The 26,532-nt window shown below is 43.0% G+C and overlaps 1 protein-coding gene across 1 annotated transcript in view; it reads right to left on the minus strand.

The window, feature by feature from the left end:
* SLITRK6 (SLIT and NTRK like family member 6) overlaps window positions 1-25,979 on the minus strand; it is a 42,797-nt gene extending 16,818 nt beyond the window's left edge. Inside the window, exon 1 of the mRNA XM_066580709.1 lies at window positions 25,537-25,979. The gene's annotated coding sequence lies outside the window, so the exon portion shown is untranslated. The remainder of the gene's footprint in view (window positions 1-25,536) is intronic.
* Window positions 25,980-26,532: the final 553 nt, after the last annotated feature.

Below are 26,532 nucleotides of genomic sequence, written 5' to 3' on the forward strand. Positions count from 1 at the left end.
GATAAAATTGCAAAAATTAATGTTTCTTAAAATGAAGAATTTTTTTCATACATCTCATAATCATTTTATTCTTTTAGGGCTCAGTTAGACGAGAGTGTTTTATGTGCGCACAAAAAGAGTGCTTCTAAAAGAACCAATAGGTTCCTATAGAAGCGTTCACATGAGAGAATGTAGGCATGCTAAACTCGCACCTGCAAAAGATAGGACATGCCTGCGCCGGTAAGGTTCGTGCTGCGCATAAAGAATCACTGCAGAGAGTCCCCTCATCACTGAACACTGTGACAGCACTGTCACAGTGTTCAGTGATGATGGGACTCCCCATGGGGATAAAAGAATCCCCTGCCACAGATGTCACATCTGTGGAAGAGGATCGCAATGTTCTCCTGTTGTTTTCAGTGGGGCCGGTGCTGCTGCTGCCCAATTAGCAGAAATGGGATGCAGGCAACCCCCAAAGTGGTTTTTGGGGAAGGGCTTGAAATATTCACCGGCCTCATTGAAAGCAATGAAAGAACATCGCGATCCTCTGCCACAGCTGATTCTTTCATCCCCGCTGCAGTCCCCTCATCACTGAACACTGTAACAGTGCTATCACAGTGTTTAGTGATGATGGGACCTTCGTGGAGCAGCTGCACTTCTACAAGCACAGCTGCTCCAGTAGCACATAGATTCAGTCACGCGCATTTTGCCATCCGTGCAGCGCATTTTTTGTGTGCACATAAGTGCGCAAAAAAACCCACTTGTCTGACCGAGGCCTTAGCTGCACTAAAAACACGCTTCTACAGGAACCCATAGGTTCCTATGGAAGCGCTCACATGAGCACTTGTTAAACCCGCTAAATCAGACGTGTGGCGACAATGTCCGCATCGCAGATCCGTGCTGCAAAAATCCCTGGTGTGCGATGTACAGGAGTTTCCATTGACTCCTAAGGGAGCAGGAGTTTATGGAACCTTCTGTGCAGGGAATAGATTCCCCCAGGACATTTAGAACCTGCTGCCCAGAAGCACATTTTAAATGTCCCACTGTAAACTCCTGTTAGTCTCCGCGGGGATGAGGTGACTTCCTGAGGATTCTGTTAATCCCCACAAGACTAACAGGAATTTACAATGGGATATTTTAAAAAGTGCTTCTGGGCAGCACCTTTTAAATGCCCTGCTGTATGCAGCGGGGTATTCCTCCTGACCTGCTGCTGGGCGATTGCCCAGCAGCGGGGGCAGTAGGGGACTCCCTCCCTCCCCAAGGAAATTCTCTATAGTGGGGAGAGAGAAAGAGTTACAGGGCTTCTCCCAAGGGTTTTCCCAAAGAGAGTGGCAGGAGAACGTGGGGCGAGAGGAATCTGCCCCCCTAATACTGCCCCTCTAGCTCCGCCCCATCTATGGGTTACTATATGGAATCTCTGTGAGAATCCCTATAGCCCTGCTCACTTTTTCAAGCCCTGCCCACTCTTTCTGCGCTGTGGGAATATCACTCTGGATTTCCCCTTAGGCCTCAGTCACACGGGTGCATCGGCATCCGTACACCGGCGCCAATGCGCCCGTGTGACTGCAGGAAGGAGACGGACGTACCTGCAGACGGCCGTCTCTCTGCAACGCCGGAGGAAAGAACACATGACCGGCAATGAAGCCGGTCACATGTTCTTTCCTCCAGCGCTGCAGAGAGACGGCCGTCTGCAGGTACGTCCATCTGCTGGTGTCAGTCACACAGGCGCATCGGCGCCGGTGTACAGGTGCCGATGCGCCCGTGTGACTGAGGCCTTAGCAGGAAGATAGAGGGGAGCTATGATGGATTTCCCCATAGGAGGGAGATAGAGCAGACCTATGGGAGATTTCCTCATAGAAAGGGAGAGAGAGCGGAGCAATGGGGGATTAACGCATAGCCCCACTCTATCTCTCTCTGCTATGGGGAAATCTCTCTTAGGTCTGCTCTCTCTCCCTGCTCTTGGAAAATTCCTAAGACCTGTGGGGCTTCTTCTCTCTCCTCCTGGAGCAGCTTTGATTCTCCAAGTGCAGTTGCTCCAGAGAATGGATGATTTTCAGGCGCATGAAGCTCAGGTCTTCTGTGCTTAGAAAATTTGCTCATTCACGCGATTTGCGGACATGCGAGCTGCGCTTTTTTTTGCGCGCCTATAGGTGCACAAAAGAAAAAAACGTCATCGGACAGAGGTCTAACTATGCAGGCCTTTTACAAGTGTCTGTGCAAGATCTATGATCCTTAAAAATGAATGACCTATTAGGATAGGCCATCGTTATTAGATTGGAGTGGGTGCAAATACTAGCACTCCTGCTTATCAACTGCTTAAAGGGGGCCCAAAATTCTGCGAGGGTACCGCATCCCCTTCATTGTTCCATATTAGTTGTGCTTAGTATTGCAGTTTACTTCATCATTGTCCCATGCAAGTGAATGTGGTAGAGCTGCAATACCTGGCACAGGCGATCTTCAGTAATTTTAATGATTTGTTGTAAATATGGACCATCAATTTAAAAGGAATGAATAACTCTTCTAAAGAGAACATAACATTTTTATTTGTTTTTAACTACTTACAACCAGATGCTAATACATATTCTTTTATTATAATAAGTTTTTTTCTGAATGCAGATTTTACTTTTTGCCTGTGCTGCTGTTAATAGCATTCAGATATATGCATTACAGCAGGCACATGGACTATAAGAGCCTGTAATCTGGGTATTACTTAGTGACTTCTATGAAAGAGTCTTGTTGGCATGCCCTGTGACCTATGCCATTACCTATTGTGAACATTGTGTTCCTGTGTCATTATGATGACAATGAGATGCCTGCTGAAAAGCGATCTCTACAGAACCGGAATGATTAGTCTATTAGGAGTTGCAGAGAACAACTGTAAGATCTCAGGATTTTTTAATATACTATAGATAGTAACATGGAAAAATAAAATAAAAAATCCTCACAAATTATTTTTAAAAATAATTTACATAAAAACTTTTTTAAATAGTAGATCATTGTCTGATTACATATCCCTTTTAAATAGAGCAGGCTATTTTAAGACAGATTTGCATAAGAAATAGGGAAGTGTGACATTTAGATGTCATAACTGAGTCCATGGAATTAGGGCATTATCAAAATAATATCCATTGCAGTTCAGTAAATATCAACATCCAATAAACTAAATCTCCCAGTAAAAAAATAAATATCTATTTCTATTACTTGAAATGCTTTAAAGTATTCTGCATTGTTATAGAATATAATATAATTTTCTATCCAAATAATTATGCAATTACCATATTCATGCATAAATACTGAATTGGGGGTGAAATAAATCACATTTTTATGGTCCTAAGTTAAATTCTAATTCAAGATCATGGTTCTGCACAGTAAAACAAAACATTTAAACAAGTTCTAGTCTGGGTGGGCTTTCTGGTTTAAAACATTTCAAAATATCACAAGAGTGGTAAAACAGGATAATGTAGCACCAAGAGAGATGACAAACAAGAGAGCTAGCACACTCGCCTATTTCCATAGATTAAAATTTGAGAGAGCCACAAATTTGTAGCCACAGCAGACAGCAGGTCTTTAACCCCTGGTGTCCGGTGACAGGGGGTGCAAACAAGCCCCTCTGCCTTGGCCAAAGTATTTAATTACAGGGTAGAGCAGGGATTTGAATATTTTGCCCACATAAAGGTAATCATTGTTACGACTCTGCAATGCATCTTTTGGGACTGACTGTTTAATTCTGTAATAGTGTTGTATGAAATACAATATTTCAATTCTTTGTTTCTAATCTTCCTATTAATATAATCCACTCACTACCGTAGCATGCACTCTTAGTACTAAGTCTGAATAAAAAGTGTGTGGGTGCCTCTAAGTCAAAAAGATGACTAACGAGGAGGTTCACCAATTAGTATAAATTAGTGCTTCATACAAAGAGGATCTCAAACATATTTGCATGCATAAGTTTTAAAGGTGTTTTCCCGGCATCAAAAGTTCACCATTTTATTGCTAGGATGCACCATTGGTTTTTGACCACGGGGGATCCAACTGTTGGGGTGCTTAATGATCTTTACAATTCAGTGGCCATAGTGTTAGTTTATTGTATTGGCCCCTTTACAGCAGCATTCCATTCCACCTGCTGTGCAGCACAGTCCCATCAACTTCAGAGATGGGAAAACTCCTTTAGATCACTTTCAGATAAGCATATCTTAACTTCGTATCCAGACCATAAAGGGATCCTCTTCCCTTTATCTAACCAATTAGATGCAGTAGCCAGCAACAGGGGCGTATCTAAAGGCTCAGGGGCCCGGGTGCAAAAGTTCAGCTTGGGCCCCCCCAGGCCCTTTTCCCCCCTCGCCCTGTATCTATGCCTGAGGGCCAATATCCACGTGCGGATTTTAATTATAAAATCCGCACCTGGCCCCCGCAAAGGAGATCCACACGTCTTGCTGCCCATAGGGATGCATTGGCATCGGTAGGGAAGCTAAAAGCATGCAGATGGGATTTCTTCCCGTAGTGCGGGTCACACGCACAGGAAGAGATCGCAGCATGCTCCATTTTCCTGCGGATCTGCCACACGGACGGCTGCCGCGGCTCCCATTGAAGCCTATGGAAGCCGTTTGTATCCGCGGCACAGCCGCAGCTGTTTTTGTGCTGTGCCGCGGATACGCGGGAGAAGAGGAGATTTTTTACAATATTAGTGCGCATGCACGCGGCACGCTGCCGGCGTGCCAAGCACGTCCGCCGACCGGAAGAAAGAAGATTTGGCCTGCACAGAGGGGAGCCCCGCAGTGTCTGGAGAGGTGAGTATAATGTATTTTCCCTCTCCATGTCCGCGGGCATGTACGGATTTCACTGCAAGATTCAGCAGTGAAATCCGTTCATGCAAGTGGGCATGAGGCCTAAGAGAGAGATAGATAGATAGATACATAGATGGATAGATACATAGATATGAGAGAGATCCAGAGATAGATAGGTAGATAGATAGGTAGATAGATAGATAGATAGATAGATAGATAGATAGATAGATAGATACCGTGTTTCCCCGAAAATAAGACAGTGTCTTATATTAATTTTTGTTAAAAAAAAGTTTAACTTTTTTACATGTATAGCTGCCTGGACACTATTTAAATTGACTTTTTAAATTAACTGTTAGCAGGGCTTAATTTTGGAGTAGGGCTTATATTTCAAGCATCCTCAAAAAGCCTGAAAAATCATTTTGCATCCTCAAAAATTCTGGAAAATCATGCTATGTCTTATTTTCAGGGTATGTCTTATTTTCAGGGAAACAGGATAGATAGATAGATAGATAGATAGATAGATAGATATGAGAGAGAGATAGATAGATATGAGATAGATAGATAGATATGAGATAGATAGATAGATATGAGATGGATAGATATAAGATAGATAGATAGATAGATAGATAGATAGATAGATAGATAGATAGATAGATAGATAGATAGATAGATATGAGACCAGGCAAGATAGGTAGACAGACACATAGAAAGACATACAGACAGGCAGACAAGCTGATACATACCCTGGTGCCCGGACTACCTCTCTGCTGAGGAGAACAGCTGTACACAGTGTCAGCAGGGGGGAAGCAGCAGGGAGATGATATGATTCCTGCTCCACTCGATTGCTTGCTGTGCTGTGCCCCTGTGCGGTGAGTCTGCCTCTGTGTCCTCTCTGCTCTTTCCCCCACCCCCTCCTCTTCCCCTGTCTTCTCTCCAAGTCCTCCCCCTCCCTTCTCTTACTCTCCTCCTGGCTCGTGCTGTCGGCTGGACTGCACTAACTTAGCAAGCGGCTGCCGACAATGCGAAGTTAAAGTAGAGATGTATGTGCTGGTGGGGGGCCTCTGGGCCCGCTCAAGCGCAGGGGCTGGTATGTCTATGGCCAGCAATGATCCTGGCCTGGATCAGAATTCTTTCTGGTCCCAGTTGCTGCAGCTGTCTGATGTGTTTCTCAGCTGGCACTCACAGCACATGGTGCAGGCTCAGCTGATAAACCTGCTACATACTGTTCCTCTGAAAATCCACTATATATTGCCCCTCTTTTTCATGCGAACAATCTGCTGCGGAACCGCAATAAAAACCGCTGCAAAACAAGCAATAGCGGTTTTCATTGCGGTTGTAGCTGCGTTCATGGGGCCCTATGTAAAAAAAAACGCTGCGGAACCGTCAAAAGATTGGACATGCTGCATATTTCAAAACCGCGACGCAGTTGCATATCCGCACTGCGGCTCTGCGGAAAATTTTACGCCCTGTGAGAACGGGATTTTGGCCAAACACATTCGCACTGCATTGCACTGCAACCGCGACGGAATGGCCGCAATGCGGATATGCAACGGCCAACCGCGGGAAATAAGCAACAAATCCGCCCCGTGTGACCCTAGGCTAAGTGTCTGGCAAATGTTGGGAAGGGGTAAAGAGGTATTTAGTCTTATGGAAATTAAGCTTAATCACTGTATAAATGACAAGCTCTACAGCTTTCTAGTATACTTTGTGTTTTAATTTATCACTATTTGAGAACATCTTTGTTTGCTGTCACTATGTAAGCTGTCTTCAGGCTCACCAACTAAGCCGGGGAGAACAGGGCCAGCTATTGCTACTCAGCATTTGCAGGAGGCCTGGGCTTCATCACCAGTCATATGTTATTTCTTGCCGGGTGAGAAGGGGGAATGGCAACAGACTGAATAGATAGTGCTACATTTTTATGCTTTAACAGTTCTTTACTGTAGAAACTTTCAGGCAGAAGCAGCATGTGGCATTGGCACTTGACACGGCTTGGCTCTATTCAATCTCTATCAGCCACACGACCCAGGATTTACTCATCCAATAAAACTTCAGGCTCTCTCACTGGCAATGGTACAGCACCACACGGGAATTATATCATTATATCGGTACATCTGCACACACTCAGGCCCTCTGAACAACATCCACCTTCGCAACATTCTTTTGCAGGAGCCCCTGCTCATCTTATCCATGTCTTGCACCAACACACTACACAACCGTGTTGAAGTCACATGTCTTATCATTGTCACAACAACTGTCTGTGCGGTAACACACTATTCAAGGTTGACATTGGCATAAACAGCAATGCTGTCCAATATACATTACCCATGCAATACTGTTCTTGAACACCCTGTCTCCTCCCTTATGTGTTCTGAGGTGCCAGAGTGGAGACCAACAAATGGTAGGAGGATTCCTCAAGCTGCACAAGAAACTTTCACATAGAACATGGAGGAAGTGGAGGACATTAAACAAGTAACTGCAGTGTGAAGAGATTTGTGTGGACACAAATGGGGCACTATTACCTTATGTGGTGCACAATTACTTTATAGTGTGCACCATTACATTATGGGGACACAAAGGGGGCACTATTACCTTATGTGGGGCATTATTAGCTTGTAGGGGACATTACTACTTTAAAGAAGCTCAAAGTGCCCACTATTACCTAATAGGGAACACTATTACCTAATGGGAGCACAAAGTGGGCACTATTACCTTATAGGGGCAACTAATACCTCCTCAGGCACAGTATTACTTTATTGAGAAGGAAGAAGGCACTATTAGCTTAGGGGATGGAAAGGGAACATTATTACCTTATGGAGGGGACTATTACCTTATGATGGCACAAAGTGTTCCCTTATGGGGGCACTTATATCTTATGGAAGGCACTAATACTTTATATGAGTGCACTATTATCTTATGGGGCACAAAAGGGACACTGCTACATTGTGGTACACAAAGAGGCTCGATTACTGTATGGGGAAACTATTATCTTATGGGATACTGAGCTCAGCCAGCCATTGTATATAAGCCTACCATGATATGCTGTTGGCAATTTGTTCAATATTTTTTTCCCTAGGGGACGGGCAAAATATAGAGACCCAAAGCAAATCGCTCTCTTTAAGACCTTTAACTTTTTGTTTATATGTAACACGCAGGAAAGACAAAGCTTTTTCTTGCCCAGAATTGACATTTTCCATTAGACCTGGGCATAGCTAAAACTTTCCACATCCCTAAAAGAAAATCCTGGATCTGCTCCTTTAATCTACTGATGGCAAATAAGGCTTTTGAAAATAGTGAAAAGTTGAAATACAAGCTAGATTGGAAAATTCTGTGAACTTTATTTTATACGTTAAATAAACTGTTTTACATAAAAAAACGGAAATTCAATCAAACTAAATTTAGATTTTTCAAACTTTTAATATGTAATATAGACAGAGATGTAATTGATACTGAAATGCATAAAAACGTGTATATAATTAAATCAGAAAGTAAACACGTTTTTGTCTTTAATACCAAAGATAAAAGAGAAGTGTGGGCCTTTTTTTTATTCTGTGGCTGTAATTGGAATGTACTCAATGTGTAGTTAAGACATGTTTATGTTACTGCAGAAGTATATCAACTTCTTGTAAAACTGAAGTGGTGTTGTATGACATTCAGTATATGGCAACTATGTAGTTTTCAATTATGTAAAAGTCAGCTTGGTGCTCATAGAATATGTCTGCTTTAAGCATCTGGCTGAAGACACTGAGTGTGCTTTCTGGTTCAGTTGAGTTAAGAAGAATGTAATGGGTGACTAGGAAATAAATTAAATCATATTAGTTCTATGAAGTAAATCTTAGCACCCAAAAATGGTATTCTATTTCCAGAAATAATGAAAAGCGAGGTAAATTGTTTTTCCCAACTAATAATTTGCTCATAAAGTGTAAATTTTGGCAATCTGTGTTCTTAGTTTACATTTTCAAAATACAAGCTCATATAAAGGCAAAAAAAAATTGAATGGGTTGTGTATGGAAGGAGTATTTTTGACTTTATGCCTTTAACCCCTTAGTGACCACCCCATAGCATTCCTTAGTTCTGGTTTGCTGGGCTTTTATCCCCAGGGACGTAAAAACATGCTCCCTGCGGGGATTAAAACCCTGTAACTGTGGATGTGACAGCTCCATGCTGCCGGCTCCTGAAGGTAGCTGATAACCTGGAGCCATCATCCCGGGCTGTGGGCCCCCTTTTCCCTGGTAACATAATCACTGGCATTTACCGAATGCCAGTGATCATATGAAACTCAATGAAAAGTAAATAAAAGTTAACCCTTTCCAATCCAATTTGTATGCTGGTTTTCCTAGGGGGCTTACTCTTGTTCTTCAATGGCGCTATATGCTGGCTAAAGCCAGTACTGCATGAAGTGACACGTTGGATAGGCTTCGACAGCAGAGAGGCTGGCAGTATACAGTAAGAGAACCCCGACGGACGTCTTCCAACATAGAAGCTGTACAGCTTTAAATCAAACTGTCTTCAGAGGTCAGACAGTAGATTGGAAAGGGTTAAAGATTCAGCTGCCCTAATGGATCGAATCCATCAGGTTAGCTAAAAGTACTGTGCACAGAGACACAAGATTAGGGCCACGATGGGTATGTTTCTGAACACAGGACAAACAGGGTTATCCATTTTGGGTGCAAATTCTCATTATCATGGTCACTATAGAAAAAAATCCTGTCTTTTAAATGACATATTTGCAAAAATATGACATTTTATTTTTTCTCCTCTAAATTGCATTAATTTCTGAAAAGAAACAGTGAGAGCAAAATTCTCATGACACCCCTCAGTAAATTCATTCAAAGGTTTATTTTTTAAAATGGCGTCATTTGTCGTGGTATCTATCATTCTGACACCTATAAGTCTTTGCAATCTTGGCTTGGTATAGGAAAACAAAATGTTTCTCAAAATGTTAATAATCAATGATAAATTTGTACACCTTCTTAATGGTTAAATAAAACCAAAGGTTTTCCAAATGTGTGTCCAGAGTTGAGTATGTAGATGGAAATATATATATCTCATTAAAAATTATACAGTATATTTGCACATATTTGATATATTACAGTTGAAAATGTGAAAAAATGAAATTTTTTACACGTTTCTCAATTTTGGCACTTTTAATAAATATAATCAAATTCAATCGTTCTATTTTTACCACCTAAATGAAGTAAAATATGAGCTTGACAAAGGCCAACATGGCCGAAACGTTGCCTGTTTTCTTTGTGATGGGGGAATAAAACTTTGGATATCAATTTGCACCCTGGATGCTGCCGAAGTCTTCCTTTTTACTGCATGTGTTTTTGGTGACAAGGATCCAATCACCTGTCTCTTTGGCTACTGCATAATTTATGCCCAACCCCTGGAGGGATATACAATTTGTGCTGCTGGCGACCTGCTTTCTTCGTAAATGAAGTAAAATATGTGGCAAAAACAATGTCAGAATCACTTGGGTATGCAAAACCTTTACAGAGTTATTCTATGTTAAAGTGACACATGTCAGATTTCCAAAATTTGGCCTGGTCATTAGGGCGCAAACAGGCTTGGTCACTGAGGGGTTAAGTTCATCAACAGAAACTTAGAGCTATCCAAAACCTAGTACAGGCTGGCACTTCAAAACATTCCTAAACCATGCTTAAGGATATGCACATTAATTGCACACACCTGTTTGCATGCGCTTTTTTAGATGGCTTCCATTCCTTAATACCTGAGGCCTCATTTACACGAGAGTGTATTTGCAAGTATATATCGCACGTATATTACAATTGGTTAACCTATAGTGTGTTAACATGTCCGTGTTTTACAGACGTGCAAACGCACTCACCTGCAAAAGATAGGACATGCGTGCACCGGGAACGTCCGTCCTGCGCGTAAATATCATCACTGAACACTGTGACAACACTGTTACAGTGTTCAGTGACAAGGGGACTCCCTGCGGGGAATAAAGAATCCCCTACCAGAGCTGTGGCAGTGGATTGCGAAGCTCTCCCGTTAACTTCAATGAGGCTGACGCTGCCGGCGGCCCAATTGTAAGCAATGGGCTGCCGGCAACCCCTGCAGTGATTTTTATGGAAGGGTTTTAAATATAAGTCCTTCCCTGAAAATCAACCCTAGCTTTTGTAAAAAGTAAAAAAATATACTCACCTCTGTACTGCTGTCAGGGCTCAGGCGTGTTTTCCCTGCTTGGTCCCCGGCAGTGTAGTGAAGCTCTTTCAGCAGGCGGGGATTTAAAATCCCCACCTCCTGAAAGGCTGCGTCAGATTGGCTGAGCGCTCAGCCAATCACAGGCAGCTCTCAACCATTCATTAAATGATAGCTGAGCGCTGCCTGTGATTGGTCACAGTGCTCAGCAAATCACTGGCATTCTGCCATACATTGCAATGCATTATTACTAACAATAGCAATCACAGGTCATGGCAGGCCTGGACACCAGTGTATAGCATCCAGTTGCAATGACAACCCATTGCGATTGCATCAGAGCAGGCCAATAACCTGACAGAGGGAGTGTGCTCCCTCTGTGAATGCAACAATGTAGATTGACCATGGTATATAAAGGGTTAAGAGCACGGATCAGTGTTCTCACCAATCCCCGCTGTTGCAGTGGGAGGCTGGCTATCAGTCACAGTTCCTCCCACTGCGAAATGGTGTGGGCTCACTTCTCAGCTGGCACCATCCACAGGACGTAAGTTTATGTCCTGTAACATTAACTATTACCCTGTAATGTCCTGTGGTGTTAAGGAATGCAAAATATTCTACCTTTTGCAGTCACTCTCTAATAGTTAAGAGGAAAACTGCCTAACAACATTTGACAGTATGAATATAAAAATGTCTCATTGGATAATTTAGTATAAATATGTAGAGCCATCCATAGTTCATAAGTTCATTGAATACAAAAGCAGGGAGGTCCACCATGAGAGGGTGTTGTTGAAGTCTACTTTTGATGACTGGGGCTGAGGAACATCGACCCCTCCCCCCCAATTGATTTATCTATATTCCATGGATGACAAGTATAATATTGTTTTGCTTTTCCATATCTTGCATATATATACTATTTGTATATTTAGATCTTATGTGTCCTGCATGGTGATATCTTTCTTGATATCTTGGATGTCTTTGGATATATTGCATGCATATCTACTTTATCACTTATAGTAAACTTATAAATATTTGTCCTGTGTGTATGTCAACACATTTATTTTCATCATGGAACTCGCAATAAAAAAACATTTTTTCTGAAATAAATTATTTATTTTTCAAGCCTTCCATGTTAAAAAAATAATAAAGTAGCCTACACTCAACTGTCCAGGTCACTACAGCTTCAAAACTACATCTTTGTTCTTACTGCTCTGTTTACAGAATGCAACCAGTTGACAGCTGAGGTCTATGATTGGCTGCAGCAGCCTATGGCATTCTGTTCATAGGTTGACTCTGCAGTTTGCAAACATACCTGGCAGAGTGAACAAAGAGGTGGTGATAGAATTGCAAAGACCCAGAACAGATGAGTATAGGCTACTATAAGATTTTTTTTAACACAGACTGCTGAAAAGAAATATCTTGGGAAATCCCTTTAATGATTAGAATATCAGAAATCTTTTTAATGATTTAAGGCCCTTTTGCAGGAGTCGTCAGCTGATTAAATCTTTCATGTAGGTATAGAAATGCTTGCTTATCATCAGCTTATCATCAGCACAACACCCATGTAAACAAGTAGATATACTACCAATAAATATTATCTGTATGGGGACGAACAATCATAGGAACATTAAAAAGTATTATCCATAATGAAAATGAATTTACAAGAATATGTAAAATTTAATATAAATTTGGAGCAACCCGGGGCGTGACCTGCCTATGGAGGAGTAAGCCGCGCTCCTGCTGAGCTCCCGGCTCCCCCGCAGCTTTGACCTGCTATTAAAGCAACTTACCGGCACAAAAATCCTCCCAGCACAACGATGGGGAAGAGGAGACCCTCCAGCAAGCCACGGACGGCAGGAGAGGACGAGCCGCCGACAATACAGAGATTCTTCGGCACGCGAGGTGCGGCAGCTCCCTCTCCAAAGATGGCGCCGGACCATGTGCGCTCCCTCTCTGCACCCCGCAGCAGCGGCAGTACGGAGTCCCACGGACGAGAGACACTCAGCACAGTCGGACCCAGAAGACATCAGGAGACAGATAAGTGCTCCCACACCACAGGTGGCCGCTCACACCGGGCAGATAGCGTGGGTCCTTCTCCCAGCCCCCACAGCTCCCCTAGCCTCCAGGACTTCAATAAGGAGCACATACACCCTGAAGGGAATAGAACCCCTGTGACTGAAGGGAGGCACAGCCCTCCCAGCAGGGATCCATAAATAACCCTGCTAGTGTGAACTCTCCTCCGCTACCAAAAACACCACACAATATGACCCCCTACTCTGAGGGGAGTAGTAGCCCTGTCCACCAGAAAAGCTGTAGAAGACGCACTAAAGCCGCAGCAGCCCATACAGTCAGCCCGCCCTCTTACAGCGACTCCTCATCAGATGAGGAATGGGATTGGAAAGCGCATTTAAAATCCCTCCCGACTAAAAGAGATTTTCAGCGTCTAGAAAATTCCCAAAAAGAATCGTTGTCCCTCATTCAACAAGAACTTAAAACCGTATACACACCATAGAGGAGACGCAAGATGAGGTCCTCACAGCACTCGAGACCCATAGTCAGATCATAAATGCACAAGCCCAGCAAATGGCGGACATGATGTCTCACCTCGACGACCTTGAAAACCGCCACAGACGTAACAACTTGCGCCTGTGAGGTCTGTCAGAGGAAATCACCCCCTCACAGCTGGAAGACTGGGCCCGCAACTTTTTCAGCTCCCTACTACAACGACCATCCGATCGACCAATAGAAATCGATCGTATCCACAGAACTCTCGGCCCCCGACCAGACGATCCAGAAAAGCCACGAGACATTGTATGCCGTATACATTTCTTCAAGGACAAGGAAGCCATCCTGAAGAGTGCCCGCGATAGGAAAGAGCCCCTCGCGCACAACGGTACCCCGATAGCGATATACCCAGATCTTGCTAGACGCACCCTCCAGCTCCGCAAAGCGGTCAGACCGCTCCTTGACCTGCTACGAACTAGCAAGATCCTCTACAGATGGGGGTACCCCTTCTAGTTGTCCGCCTCAAAGAACGGGAAGACGGCGATCTTCAGGTCTCCGGCTGACCTCCCTAAATTCCTCGGCACTCTAGAACTACCGATGGTCTCGATCCCAGACTGGCCGCTCATCCCAGCACTACCCATCACAGCACCTAGAACACCATGACGAGAGGCCAGGCCAAGGCGCCCGAAGAACCGGAACCACCCGGCACGCCCGCCACCATGACCAGCCCCGCAGAGACATTGTTCACGCATCCTAATGCGGATGAGACGCCTCGCGGACTAAAACCGTGATTTGAAGTTACCGCTAGTTTGTTTTGACTGAATCTTTATAGTTCTATATGTTATGCTAGCATTACGCCACCTCACCCTGGCTGGCACACCACATCAAACACTAAAAAACCATGCACCTCAGCCGGTCAACATCAACCCTCTCCCCACAACACACCCCTTTCGCTGTCCAACGTGCCACATGTCTATCACCTTAATTAATGCAGGTCTTCTAAGTTTAGATAATTCCAATGAGCATCCGACTCCAAACAGGGGATGCCGGGGGCGGCTCCGGCATTTCCAGGTCTCTCCCTCCCAACGGGTGGACGCCACCATGGTGCCGTCCAATTCGGACCACAGGTCTGAAACCCACCCCGCGAGATTGGGACACTCTTCACCAATCGACGGAAATCTTATTTTCTGTCACCTCCTACCCACACTCTCACCTCCCCCCTCTCTCTTCTTTCTCCACATCTTCCTTTCTACTCTCCTTCCCTAGCGTCTCGGTCGCCCTAAAGACATCTTCCCCTACAACTGAACATCCTCCAGGACAGGGCTCTCGTTCTGCACCTACAATGCCAGAGGCTTAAACAACCCAGCCAAAAGAGGCCAGATTCTGGCGCACTTACACAAAAAATGAGTCCTAATAGCTCTGCTACAGGAAACACACTTTAAGACTGGCCACATACCCAAGTGCACTAACAAATTTTACCCTACGTGGTACCATAGCCCCCACCCTGAAAAAAATAAGTGCGGCGCCTCGATAGCGATCCATAAAAGCCTCCCCCACAGCATACTGGCATCAAAAATAGACCCCCAAGGCAGATATGTATTCCTCAAACTAGATCTAGGACATCGTGTGGTGACGATTGCTAATATTTATTTTCCCAACACAGGACAGGCCGCCTTTGGGCTGAGCACCCTAGGGGAACTTGAACAATTCGCAGAGGGCTCCGGCATCATCCTGGGAGGAGACTTCAACCTTGCGATGGACCCCAGCCTAGACACGTCTTCGGGTAAGTCCGGGGTCGCCCCGGTGGCCTTGCGTAGACTGCGGAGACGCCTATTAGAATTCAGACTCATTGACCTTTGGAGAACACTCCATCCGAAAGCCAAAGACTATAGCCACCACTCCACTGCACACAATAGTTACGGGAGGTTAGACTATCTGTTCATATCGCACGGTCTTTTGGACCTTTCACCCAGAAGCTCACTAGGGAGCATTCTGTGGTCGGACCACGCACCTGTCTACGGAGCTCTCTTGGGACACGACCATAGGAGGGGCTACAACTCCTGGCGTCTTAACGATAATCTTCTGAGCGACTCTTGCTGCAAGGAAGATATACGTAGGACCATTGAGATGTTTATCGAGACCCATCGAGACGACACCACCTCCCCACCCATACAATGGGAAGCGCTTAAATGCGTATTACGGGGAACCTTCATATCCCACGGAGCGAGACTCAAAAAGAACAGAATAGGCAAGTTAAAGGGCCTCATCACACTCCTAGAGAGAGCAGAACAGGCCAACAAAACAAATGCCTCCCCGTCCCTCAATGCAGAGATCACCTCCCTACGCCAGCAAATTCTAGCCGTGTTAGACCAGGCCCACCTGTGCGCAAGGGACAGACTAAGAGGCGGGTTTTACGAATATGGTAATAAATGCAGTAGTTGGCTAGCGAGAGCCCTAAATCCCCGCGGACACCAATCTTATATTTTCGCACTAAACTCTCCGGCGAAGGGAAAGGTCCACGCCACCGAGGACCTACTGGAATGCTTCAGACACTACTACGAAAAGTTGTACAACATTACAGACCCCTCAGGAACGACCCAGAACAACGCCTCAGACAGCATAGAATCCTACCTACACGCTTTTGCCCCCAAACCAGTCTCCCTGACTGACTCTGAGACCCTAGAACAGGATTTCACAGAACAAGAAATCTCAGAGGAGCTATGAAACCTAAAGATAGGCAAAAGTCCCGGCCCAGACGGCTTCACGCCCCGATTTTATAAGACGTTCGGAGACCTTATAACCCCAGTTCTATGCAAGGCCTTTAATGCCATATGCGACAACTGCCCATTCCCACAACAAGCCCTACAGGCCACTATCACAGTTATCCAAAAACAAGGAAGAAACCCCCTCTCTTGCGGGAATTATAGGCCTATCTCCCTACTACACGTTGATACCAAAGTATTCGCAAGAACCCTAGCCACACGCCTTGGGCCACTTGTTCCTAAACTGGTTCATAGAGACCAGACCGGTTTTGTCCTTGGCCGAGAGGCAAGAGACAACACCATCAGAACCCTTTCTCTGGTGAGCAGGGCACGCGACGCAAAGAACCCCCCATGCCTCCTATCGGTTGGCACCGAGAAGGCATTTGACCGGGTTAATTGGAAATTTTTAGAGGCCACCCTACAAAAGATAGGTCTGGGACTCAGATTGAGAAACTGGATAATGGCCCTGTACAACAAACCCACAGCCCAAATACGAGTAAACGGCAAACTCTCCCATCCAATCAACATCAGGAATGGCACGCGCCAGGGTTGCCCACTTTCCCCAACCCTGTACGTCCTAGTAATGGAGTCCCTGGCTAACGCAATCAGATCGAACACAGAAATTCAGGGCTACAAAACGACCCAAGCTGAGCACAAAGTGGCCGCGTTCGCGGACGACCTCGTGGTCTACATAACAAACCCTCCCCGAGCCCTACCTGCCCTCTTACGGGAATTCGATAGATACAGTAAAGTCAGCAACTTTAAAATTAACTTACAAAAATCCGAAATCCTAAACATAACACTCCAGCCCACAGAACTAACCCAACTTAAACCTCTATTCTCACTATCGTGGCGTGAAGACTTTATCAAATATCTAGGAATCAAGCTGAATGACCTGAACTACGAGCCCATTTTCTCCTCTCTGGTAAAAGATACAGAAAACACTCTCTTGGTGTTAGCAGAATAAACGCCATTAAAATGAACTCCCTCCCGAAACTCCTGTACCTTTTTCAGACCTTACCGATACAGCTACCACGTAGTTACTTCATCAAACTAAAAAGGGTAGTGACACGTTTCGTATGGGGAGGAACCAGGCCCCGCTTGAGCTACAAACTCCTCACTCAGAAAAAAGAAAATGGAGGGGTGGGCCTGCCGGACTTGCTGCTTTACTACAGGGCGGCAATAGGTAGGACCGTCCTGGACCTCATGCACAGAGGACAGACTAAACTCTGGGTCGAAATGGAACAGAGTTCTGCCCCTTTCAGATCGCAGGGTCTTTTTTGGCTGAGGGGGGTCTAGGAAGAAGAGGAGTCAAGGCGTCACCCTTTATGTGCTCGCTCCTGCGTATCTGGGACAGCTTCACAAGCAGAGGAGGGTTGGTCTCCATTCCGGGCCCCTGGACGCCCCTTGTGGGAAACCCGGGTTTCCCTCTAGGGGTCAGAGGACTGTCATTGCTGAACAGCCTGGGAGTTTTTCTCCCGAGAATTCAAGATCTGCGATGGGAGGAGGGAATCAGACCCCTGAGCTCGCTCGCAGGACAAGGCGGGGCCTCAACAGGTGCAAGGTACCAATACTTACAGCTATGCCATTTCATCAGAGCGCAGGGTACAATTCCGGAGTTGTCTATCCCTCCCACAGCTTTTGAAGAACTATGTGCAAACCCTTGTGAGTCGAGAGGCGAAATCTCCACATCTATGGCATGTTGGTAGCCGGGGGGACCCAGGACTTAGGGGGGAAGCACCGCAAGGCGTGGGAGAAAGAGCTAGGTCAACCCCTGTCTGACAAGGAGTGGGTTAAGGGTACTACTCTGGCTCATGGTATGTCGATCTCGGGCAAGCACCAAGAGCTAAACTATAAGCTCATCATGAGATGGTACCGCACCCCAGCGTTACTGGCCAAAATATACCCCAACGTCTCGGCTGTTTGCTGGAGATGCATGGGGGAAACAGGAACGCTCACACACATTTGGTGGTCCTGCCTGGCGATCGGAGACCTGTGGTCAGAGATACAGGTCCTATACAACTCCCTGAGAAAAAGCTCACTAGTCCTCACCCCTAAAATTGCTCTCCTCTCGATCATGCCGGGCTCCACCTCCGCTAGTAAAAAAGACATCCTGAGATTTTTCATTTTAGCCATGAGAACAGTGATCCCTCGACTCTGGAAATCCCAGACGTCGCCGACACGTCTGAATTGGACAACAGCCCTAGAAGATATTAGATACATGGAAGAGCTGAGAGCCAAGGACGACGACAATTGGTCCAAGTACTACGCTGTGTGGGAGGTATGGATGACGTTTCGAGGCTCCGCCGGGTTCGAGCAGTGGCTTGAGCATAGGGTCAGGCCCGCCTAACCAGGAGTAAGAGCATCGCCAGGGGCTCCCTTCCGAGACGCTACCCCCCCTTCTCCTTTCTCCTTCTCAACACTTTCACCTAGCTTTTCTACCTTTACTTATCCCCTCTCAGACTCTACCTCTTTTATTCTCCCCCACTTCCTTCCTCTCTATACCCCACTTCCCTTTCCCCTAATATACCACACCAATTACAAGTCGAAGTTCATCCCGAACTGTTCTGACTTTCACTAACTCCTTAAGATGTAACATAATACAAGTGACACAAACGGTTTAACAAATTTGAAATAGTTACTTTGTTGTTATTCAGCTGTTGAGTCTAATCCCTGAAGTCCAGAGTAACCAAATCACGTGGCAATGACTGATACGACACCATGGTCTTGCGTATAACCTACCACCTACAAGGACCCATTAGTAAAGACTTTGCTTAGGATCGCCGCAATTGCCACCTGTATTCTATACAATGAATGCGTTAATCTGACTTCGGGGCCTGTTCATCTGTATGTCACTCTGTTTGCACTATGTAAAACCTTTAATAAACATATTTTGACAACACATTTGGAGCAACTCAGATGTTAGACACACTCCTTGTCTGTCTGCTACGTCATGACTCCTGTATAAGTATGTTATACATGTGATAGTCACTACTGTTTCCCAAAAATAAGACACTGTCTTATATTAATTTTTGCCCCAAAAGAGGCACAGTGTCTTATTTTCGGAAGGCTTATACTCACTTGGTCTGCGACGTCCCAGTGCCTCGTACTGCTGGTCTCCGGCGTCGATACAGCAATCTGCTGTGTCCTCCGTGCTGAGATATCCTCTTCTTTCTGGTGACAAGGCTTTGAATACTCTGCCTCCAGCAAAGCAAGCGCTGTGATTGGGTCGAGCGCCAGCCAATCAGGGCTCAATTAACCAATTACAGCCATTCAGTGATGTAATTCACTAAATGGCTGTGAATGATCGAGTGCCAGCTCTGATTGGCTGGTGCTCGATCCAATGAATGACAGCTGAGAGCTGCCCCTGATTGGTCCCTGCGCTGAGCCAATCAGAGGCAGCACTCACTCACCCATTCATGAATTCATGAATGGGTGAGTGAGAGCTGCCTCTGATTGGTGAGGCTATGACCAATCAGAGGCAGCTCATTCAGCAGACGAGGATTTTAAATCCCCAGCTGCTGAATACTACTCACAGCAGTTCAGGAGAACTGCCGGCCGGCCGCGGCTGAGCTCCGTCTGCCGGGACAAGGTGAGTATATATATTTTTTTTAATTTTTACACAGTTTTGGATGATTTTCAGGAAAGGACTTATATTTTTAAGCCCTTCCCGAAAATTCATCCTGAGATCGCCGGCAGCCCATTGCTTTCAATGGAGCCGGCTGTATTGCCGGCTCCATTGAATTCAATGGTCAGTGCTCGTTTAATCGAGACAAGTACCGCGTGGTGCTCTTCTCGAGTAACGAGCATCTCGAGCACCCTAATACTCGAACGAGCATCAAGCTCGGACGAGTATGCTCGCTCATCTCTAATCTTTATACAAGAGGCTGGAGCAAACTACACCTAGGTGGAGCATACTATGATAGAAAGTAGCTTATCTTTGACCCATGCAGTACAGAAGATTCAGACAAGAGCTAGCAGCATCTAGAACACCACCTGAACTGCTAAATGATTTGTGGTTTGTCACACAGTCCTCTGGGCCAAGGCAAGAAATTGGTCCTGGCTCTGAAACTGTTCAACCATTCAATTACAAATTTCCAACCAAGTGTTAGGGTAACTATGAAGTTGTTGCGCTATTATCAGAACGAAGAGGTGGCGCAAAATAAATAATGACAGAGGTAGCGCTGTGGAAGCAAGGAAGTAGAGATCTGGCTAACAAACTAGACTCTGTAGTTCGGTAAGGGGGTTCCAATAGTACTTTTAGAAAGACAGAAATCATTAGTGTTGACAGAGAACTGGAAAATGCAGTGACAAATTAGCAGAATGTTATAAGACCAAGTTTAAAAAGCAGTAGACTTACTGAAAAGATTTATAGTAGTGAAAAATGTAGGTGTAGGGTACTTGTATATGACCTAGAAGACTGTCATAAGCATTGATAAAGTAGAAGTATAATAATATGCACAGAACATGAGCAGCTACCATGTAGATTGTTTGGTAGCAAGTTAAATAACCTAAATAGTGTCAAAAACTGTTTTTTACGTCTGTGACAATTCTACTCATCGCATGCTGTTTTTATATACTATTTTTTACAGGCTGTCAGATTATCCAACTACATTTATTTAGCAAATCTTTATATTTTTATATGTTATGGAGATGTGGAATGGTACATTTTCACTACTCCTAAAAGGCATTTCAGCACAGCATAGTGCCAATCAAGCTTTGAGTTGAATTATTAAGTAATTTGAGACAGGTTGGTTGCTTACGATACACTGCTTAATAACTACGGTCTTTTTAATGAGGTTGACAAGCAGCAGCTAGAGTCAGATTACTTGGATCCTTGGCTAAAGTTACAGAGGAGTCTTAAAATTGTTGTGATTTATTTGAATTACTAGAATTGATCCAAAGCATAAATTATTTCAATGACAGAATTATATAAGCAATACTTTATTTATTATTACTTTAGTGTGTTGCATTTCAGATATAGTTTCAATGAAACATGTTTGTATTTGTTCAAAATGGGGCTTGATTTGGGTAGTCTGTGGATGTTCATCAGCATTGCTACTGGTTAGGATAATTTATGGTTCAAAACTATTTTATTAACTGCATCAGAAATAATAAAGCAGCTCATGAGACATCAAAATATAGTAACAACATATCAGCATTATCTCACTCCTTCATGTTTCAACATTATCCAACATCCTATGCAGAATTTCTAGAATTACATAGTCCCACTTACAGGTTTCTTAGAAATGTCCCACAATCTGGGACAGAGAACTTAAAAGAGCGCAAGAAATTGTTTAAGAAGCAAATTACTAAACTTGTCCATTAGATAAGCATCTGAAGATTCCACCAATTTTGGCAACATTTGACTATCCTCCAATGGCAGATTGCAGAAGAAAATAAAGATCTGCGTGCTGCATTTCAACATGCTTGATCCTTTGTAAGGAGGTCTCACATGAGCGGATCTGAATTGCAGATTCCACGTTCTTCATCAGTGTGGACAATACACAGTAACACGTGGGCAATGAAATGCATGAACTTTCACTGGTTAGCTCACACCTGCAGGTAGGAATGAAGATTCCACATGCGGAAAAAAAACGCAACATGCTCTATTTTACCACGGATTCTGCATGTATGAACTCTACTGATCTCTAAGGATGTGTTTGATCCGCAGTGCATACGCAATTAGCATTGCATATGAACGCAGATTCACTTGCAAGTTACTAGGAGACCAGATACAAATAGAATTAAAAAAGCAGGAATTTGTGGGCAGACAATGCAGGACAGAGTCTGGGGAGCAACACACCCATCCAGACTGTCTGCAACCTCCGTTTATTCTTCTGGGCTCTTCCTCCAGAAGAATGTCTTTTTTTTTAAAGGCTTATACTGCTTCCAAAATAAGTAGTATTAAACCAGCCAAGAGATCAGTATCCTGTCCTGAAGCCATGACTTATAGAACAACTGTCACCATGATAGCACAAGAGAATGTCACCTGGGAGATCACCTGAGCAGTAGAAGGGTGTTTCAAGGGATTTTGGCTATTTTTTGATGTCATTCCCTGCTTGCAATCTTTCTTCCGTGTGCTCAATATGTTGTGCATGTGCGTCCATCCATGCGGAAAACCACACACATACGCAATTCATTTCCATGATCATTTACAGGTCTTCCACTGTGGATATCCGCGTGTGGAATCCGACCCGCTTGTGTGAGCCCAGCCTTATGCTGATACAAACTGCATCTGACTACATGTCTGCCCAATGCTGTGTTATCTAAATGTCTTGTCGTGTTGAAATGATGATCCATTAATACAATAGTTGCTATATTAGATGTAAGATGAAATTAATCATAAAATTTTATCTTTGTGTAATATTTCCAATGCCAGTATTTCCAAGAATGCTTGTCGATAGTAGACGGAGAGATTCTCTCTTGATGCAAAAAATGTGATGCCACATTTTGTTCTGAAGAAGGAAAACTGGCTTTCTTGTGCCACCTGCAGCTGATTGTCCTGTAAGTCAATGTTCAACCCTACGAAGTGCCTTGACTTGGGTATCAGCCAGAGCAGAAAAATCCATCTGTACAATGCACTTTCTACAGATGGCACTAGAGAGAGAGTTCTGTTGCCTTTTGGAGAACTATTTTGTATACTTTCACCCAGAGAGCATTGCTCCCCAAGCTCCCTATCAGTTGGGTCTCTGCAAGGATAATCTTCATCTACTTAGAAAGGATGCCCTGAGGTTTTAACTATAAGTTCATACACTGATGTAGGATACTGCAAATGATTTTTATAGAACACCATGACTATTTTTACCATAGATGCAAGCTAGGAAGGTCCCAGGAACAACATAATTTAGAGGTTTGTACAGTAACTGAATGTATCTACTTTATACATTTCTAGTTTTGTTCATACTTGGCCTCACTAGCAACTTTTCTATACATAAATACATAAGAAATAATATATAGAATACAAAGATGTATGCACATAATTAGTGAGGTTATAGAGTGTATTATCTGTATAAGGGCTTTCTAGAAGAGATACATTTCCAGAGTAGTTCAGGTAATGCTAATCCATTCGGTGAAAGTGCAAGCACCACTTAATTTTATAAATTTTGGCTTATCCTTTAACACATGTATAACATGCTTCCCTGATAGTATTACAAATGTTACTAATTGTCCATTTATGGGAAAATTACTTGAACAAGGTTTAATCATTTACCTAATAAATGCAAACATAATAAATCAATATAATCAATGTAATCAAACCAAACATTGTAAAGGTTGGTCAAGCTATGGTTCTAGGATGTAAATTATTACACAATTTCCATTAATACCAGATCCTTGGCTTACATAAGCAGATGAGTGTAAATGATTACATAGAATTAAGAAGCCACCATAGACGTTTATGGTATTTATTAATATTGCACACATTAAAGTAATTAGTAGAGCTGCCTTCAAAGGAATACTTTCCTTCTAAATTTGCCAAATTATCTTCTCTAATTTAACATCTCAAACATTCAACATCAATTGGATTCATCATTCGGGTATTTAAAAGCCAAGAATATTATACAATATTACTAGCACATATTGATTAAATATCTCTATATCTGTAGATACGCACACTTTGAATATACATTTACCACATTAATCAGTCTTCTCGTTTAAATTGCTATATACTAAAGAGTTAAGTTTTTCTGTCTTTTAAATGATATTTTAAACTAGGACATTTGGAGCATACACTGGCTATAAAAAGGGATAAGCAAAGTGTAATACCAGCTGAGAGTCATTAAATGGAATTTACACTCGCCTAATTATTTACATTACATCCTGAGAGCTTGGCTTTGGCTAGCTAGGAAGCACATTTCTAAACAATTTTTCGTTTGTTAGACTTCTTAATACTGATTTGTTCAATTTGCAGAAATCTCTTATTTTAATTAACGTCTAACAGGGTCTTCCATAGGAAAAATGTAAACATTGGAAATTGCATACCGGATGTATACATAATGTACAGAGTGGATAAACAGAGTGTGAATGCACAAAAAAGTGAATTAGTGTTAACTTTCAGGTCACAACATATTTCAGTCTTACTGAATAGGTCAAATCAAGCTTGATGTATTCGTACTTTCCTACAACAGGCTAACACAAATTGGCATTTGCAGTAGCTGAAATCCCACTTTATATCCAAGTATAAATCTGTAATGATTGATTCTCTCATATCCATCTAAAAGAGAATATGTATGCGCAGGTAACTGACTTGTATGACTAATGTTCACACCACACCTTGCAGTCAAGAAACCAAACAGACATTATGAGCAAGAGGAAAGAACCCAGAGGGCATTTCTGTTTTTTTTTCCACTGCATGTGAGACAAGTTCTACATTACTTAGAATAATTAAAGCAAATGTTTGCCCCCTGCTATAATTAACTAAACAAAATGAGGGCTTGTATAACCTTATGTTCATTAATAGTATGATTGTTATCTATCTCAAAAAGCAGAATTAAGTTTGTCATATGGTTATATTATATATATATCTATTTTCAGTCAGTGTATTATTACAGCGCACAAAAGAAATAGTTGGTATATAAGACAAGGCATTTTGTTACTTCTAGAAATGTAATACAGTTGAACTTGTCATTGAATTGTTTCAATTAAGATAATGACTGTGACAAATGACAACATCTAGATCTGCAAACATCTTCTAGAAGCATAGATAGTCAAACAGATAGCTAGATAAAAATCTGTCTATCTATCTAATTATCTATCTATCTATCTATCTATCTATCTATCTATCTATCTATCTGTCTATCTATCTATGTTATGTATTACATTATACACACTTTTATACACAATATAAAACCATACAATGTGTGAAAACAAGTTAGAAAGTCAATTAATCAAGGTACAGAAATGTAGAAGAGCTAAACTATCATTTACCTTTTCAAAGGGTCACATGCTGGTCGACCTTACACCACAAATCTCACACAGAACTGTCACCGGGAGTTATGCTAAATTCCAAGCTCTGCTCTACCTGCATACGTATATCTTAATACATAATGCTTGAAAGCTACACAGCATACTGCTATTGCTCAAGATCTATTGCATTATCACTTCACCTGACCATACCAGAAAAAGTGAGCCTGTAATGTTAGGTGTACTCATTTACAATCCTAAGCAGGTTACTATTGTGCAGCAGATATTGTTTTTGTATCTATGTACTGTGAACCAGAGCAGAAAGTTATCTAAAACCACAATACACATACTGTAACTACACTACTATTACATAGTTATTTGCACAACTTCATTGTATTATAAAACAAATCCCCTTATGCAATGTTACCATTCTGATACATTCTTACCTGTGAAGATCTAAATAAATAAGGTTAGATGATAAACAAGTCCCAACAGTCAGGCTGATATCTGTCTTCCTCCAAAGTAAAACCTTTCACAAGGGAAAACATTGCCATCTGAAAATTAACTTTGCTGCAAGCTTCAACATATCCACAGTGATGTGTGCAACCCAAAGAGCAAGCTGAGGCTCTCAGTGAAGCTCTCAGTGCACAGTTAGCTAGTGATATAATACAGTAGCTGATCCAGTGACATGCATCCCTGTCTTATTTGAAATTCAGAGCGGATATCCAGGCTATCTTGGATTTACTTGATGAGCTTAACCCTTTCCAGGCTGCAGTGCAGCAAAAGCAATATTTGTGACAGATCCTTCCATTGAGCTGTAGATGTAGTTTGCCTCAGCTTCTCTCTGCTCATTCCTCTCTTTCTAGTCTTTCTTGTTAGCTCAGATTACTATTAGTCAGATTGTTAGAAGCAGGGAAATGGGCGTAAACAAGTAGATTTCTTGGCTTTTGACTGAGTCTTCAAGCCCTTCCCAGTAAAAGAGGACTTAATGTGTGAGTGTCATTTTACATACAACTCCACCTCGTTATCTTCGCTAGTCTCCCTCTCTCTACTGCCATTCTATTAATAATGCACACATATATAGGAGACATGCACATCCTGCAGTTGGAACATTCAGTCCACTGATGGGTGAAAATCTAAAGTAAATAGGACAAGAATATGAAGAAATTGTAGTAATGTGTAGGTGTTGTTCTTGCATTCTGAAATACCATCAGTATCTCACAGGAATTTGCTTGAACTGGCATTCTGTATTGCTATTTTGCCCCCAAAATGTACTGCAAAAATAATGTTGCTTCTGTTAGGGGTCTGATATGTCACTATAAGCTAAATTTTCCTCTAGCCATAGTCACACTACTGAAACTGACTCTTCTACTTTCTGTCACATACAAATTAGAACACATCTGAGGGACATGGGAACAGCTTTAATGGTAAGTTATAATAGT

The sequence above is a fragment of the Eleutherodactylus coqui genome, chromosome 1, assembly GCF_035609145.1.
Source record: "Eleutherodactylus coqui strain aEleCoq1 chromosome 1, aEleCoq1.hap1, whole genome shotgun sequence".
In the NCBI taxonomy this organism is placed as follows: domain Eukaryota; kingdom Metazoa; phylum Chordata; class Amphibia; order Anura; family Eleutherodactylidae; genus Eleutherodactylus; species Eleutherodactylus coqui.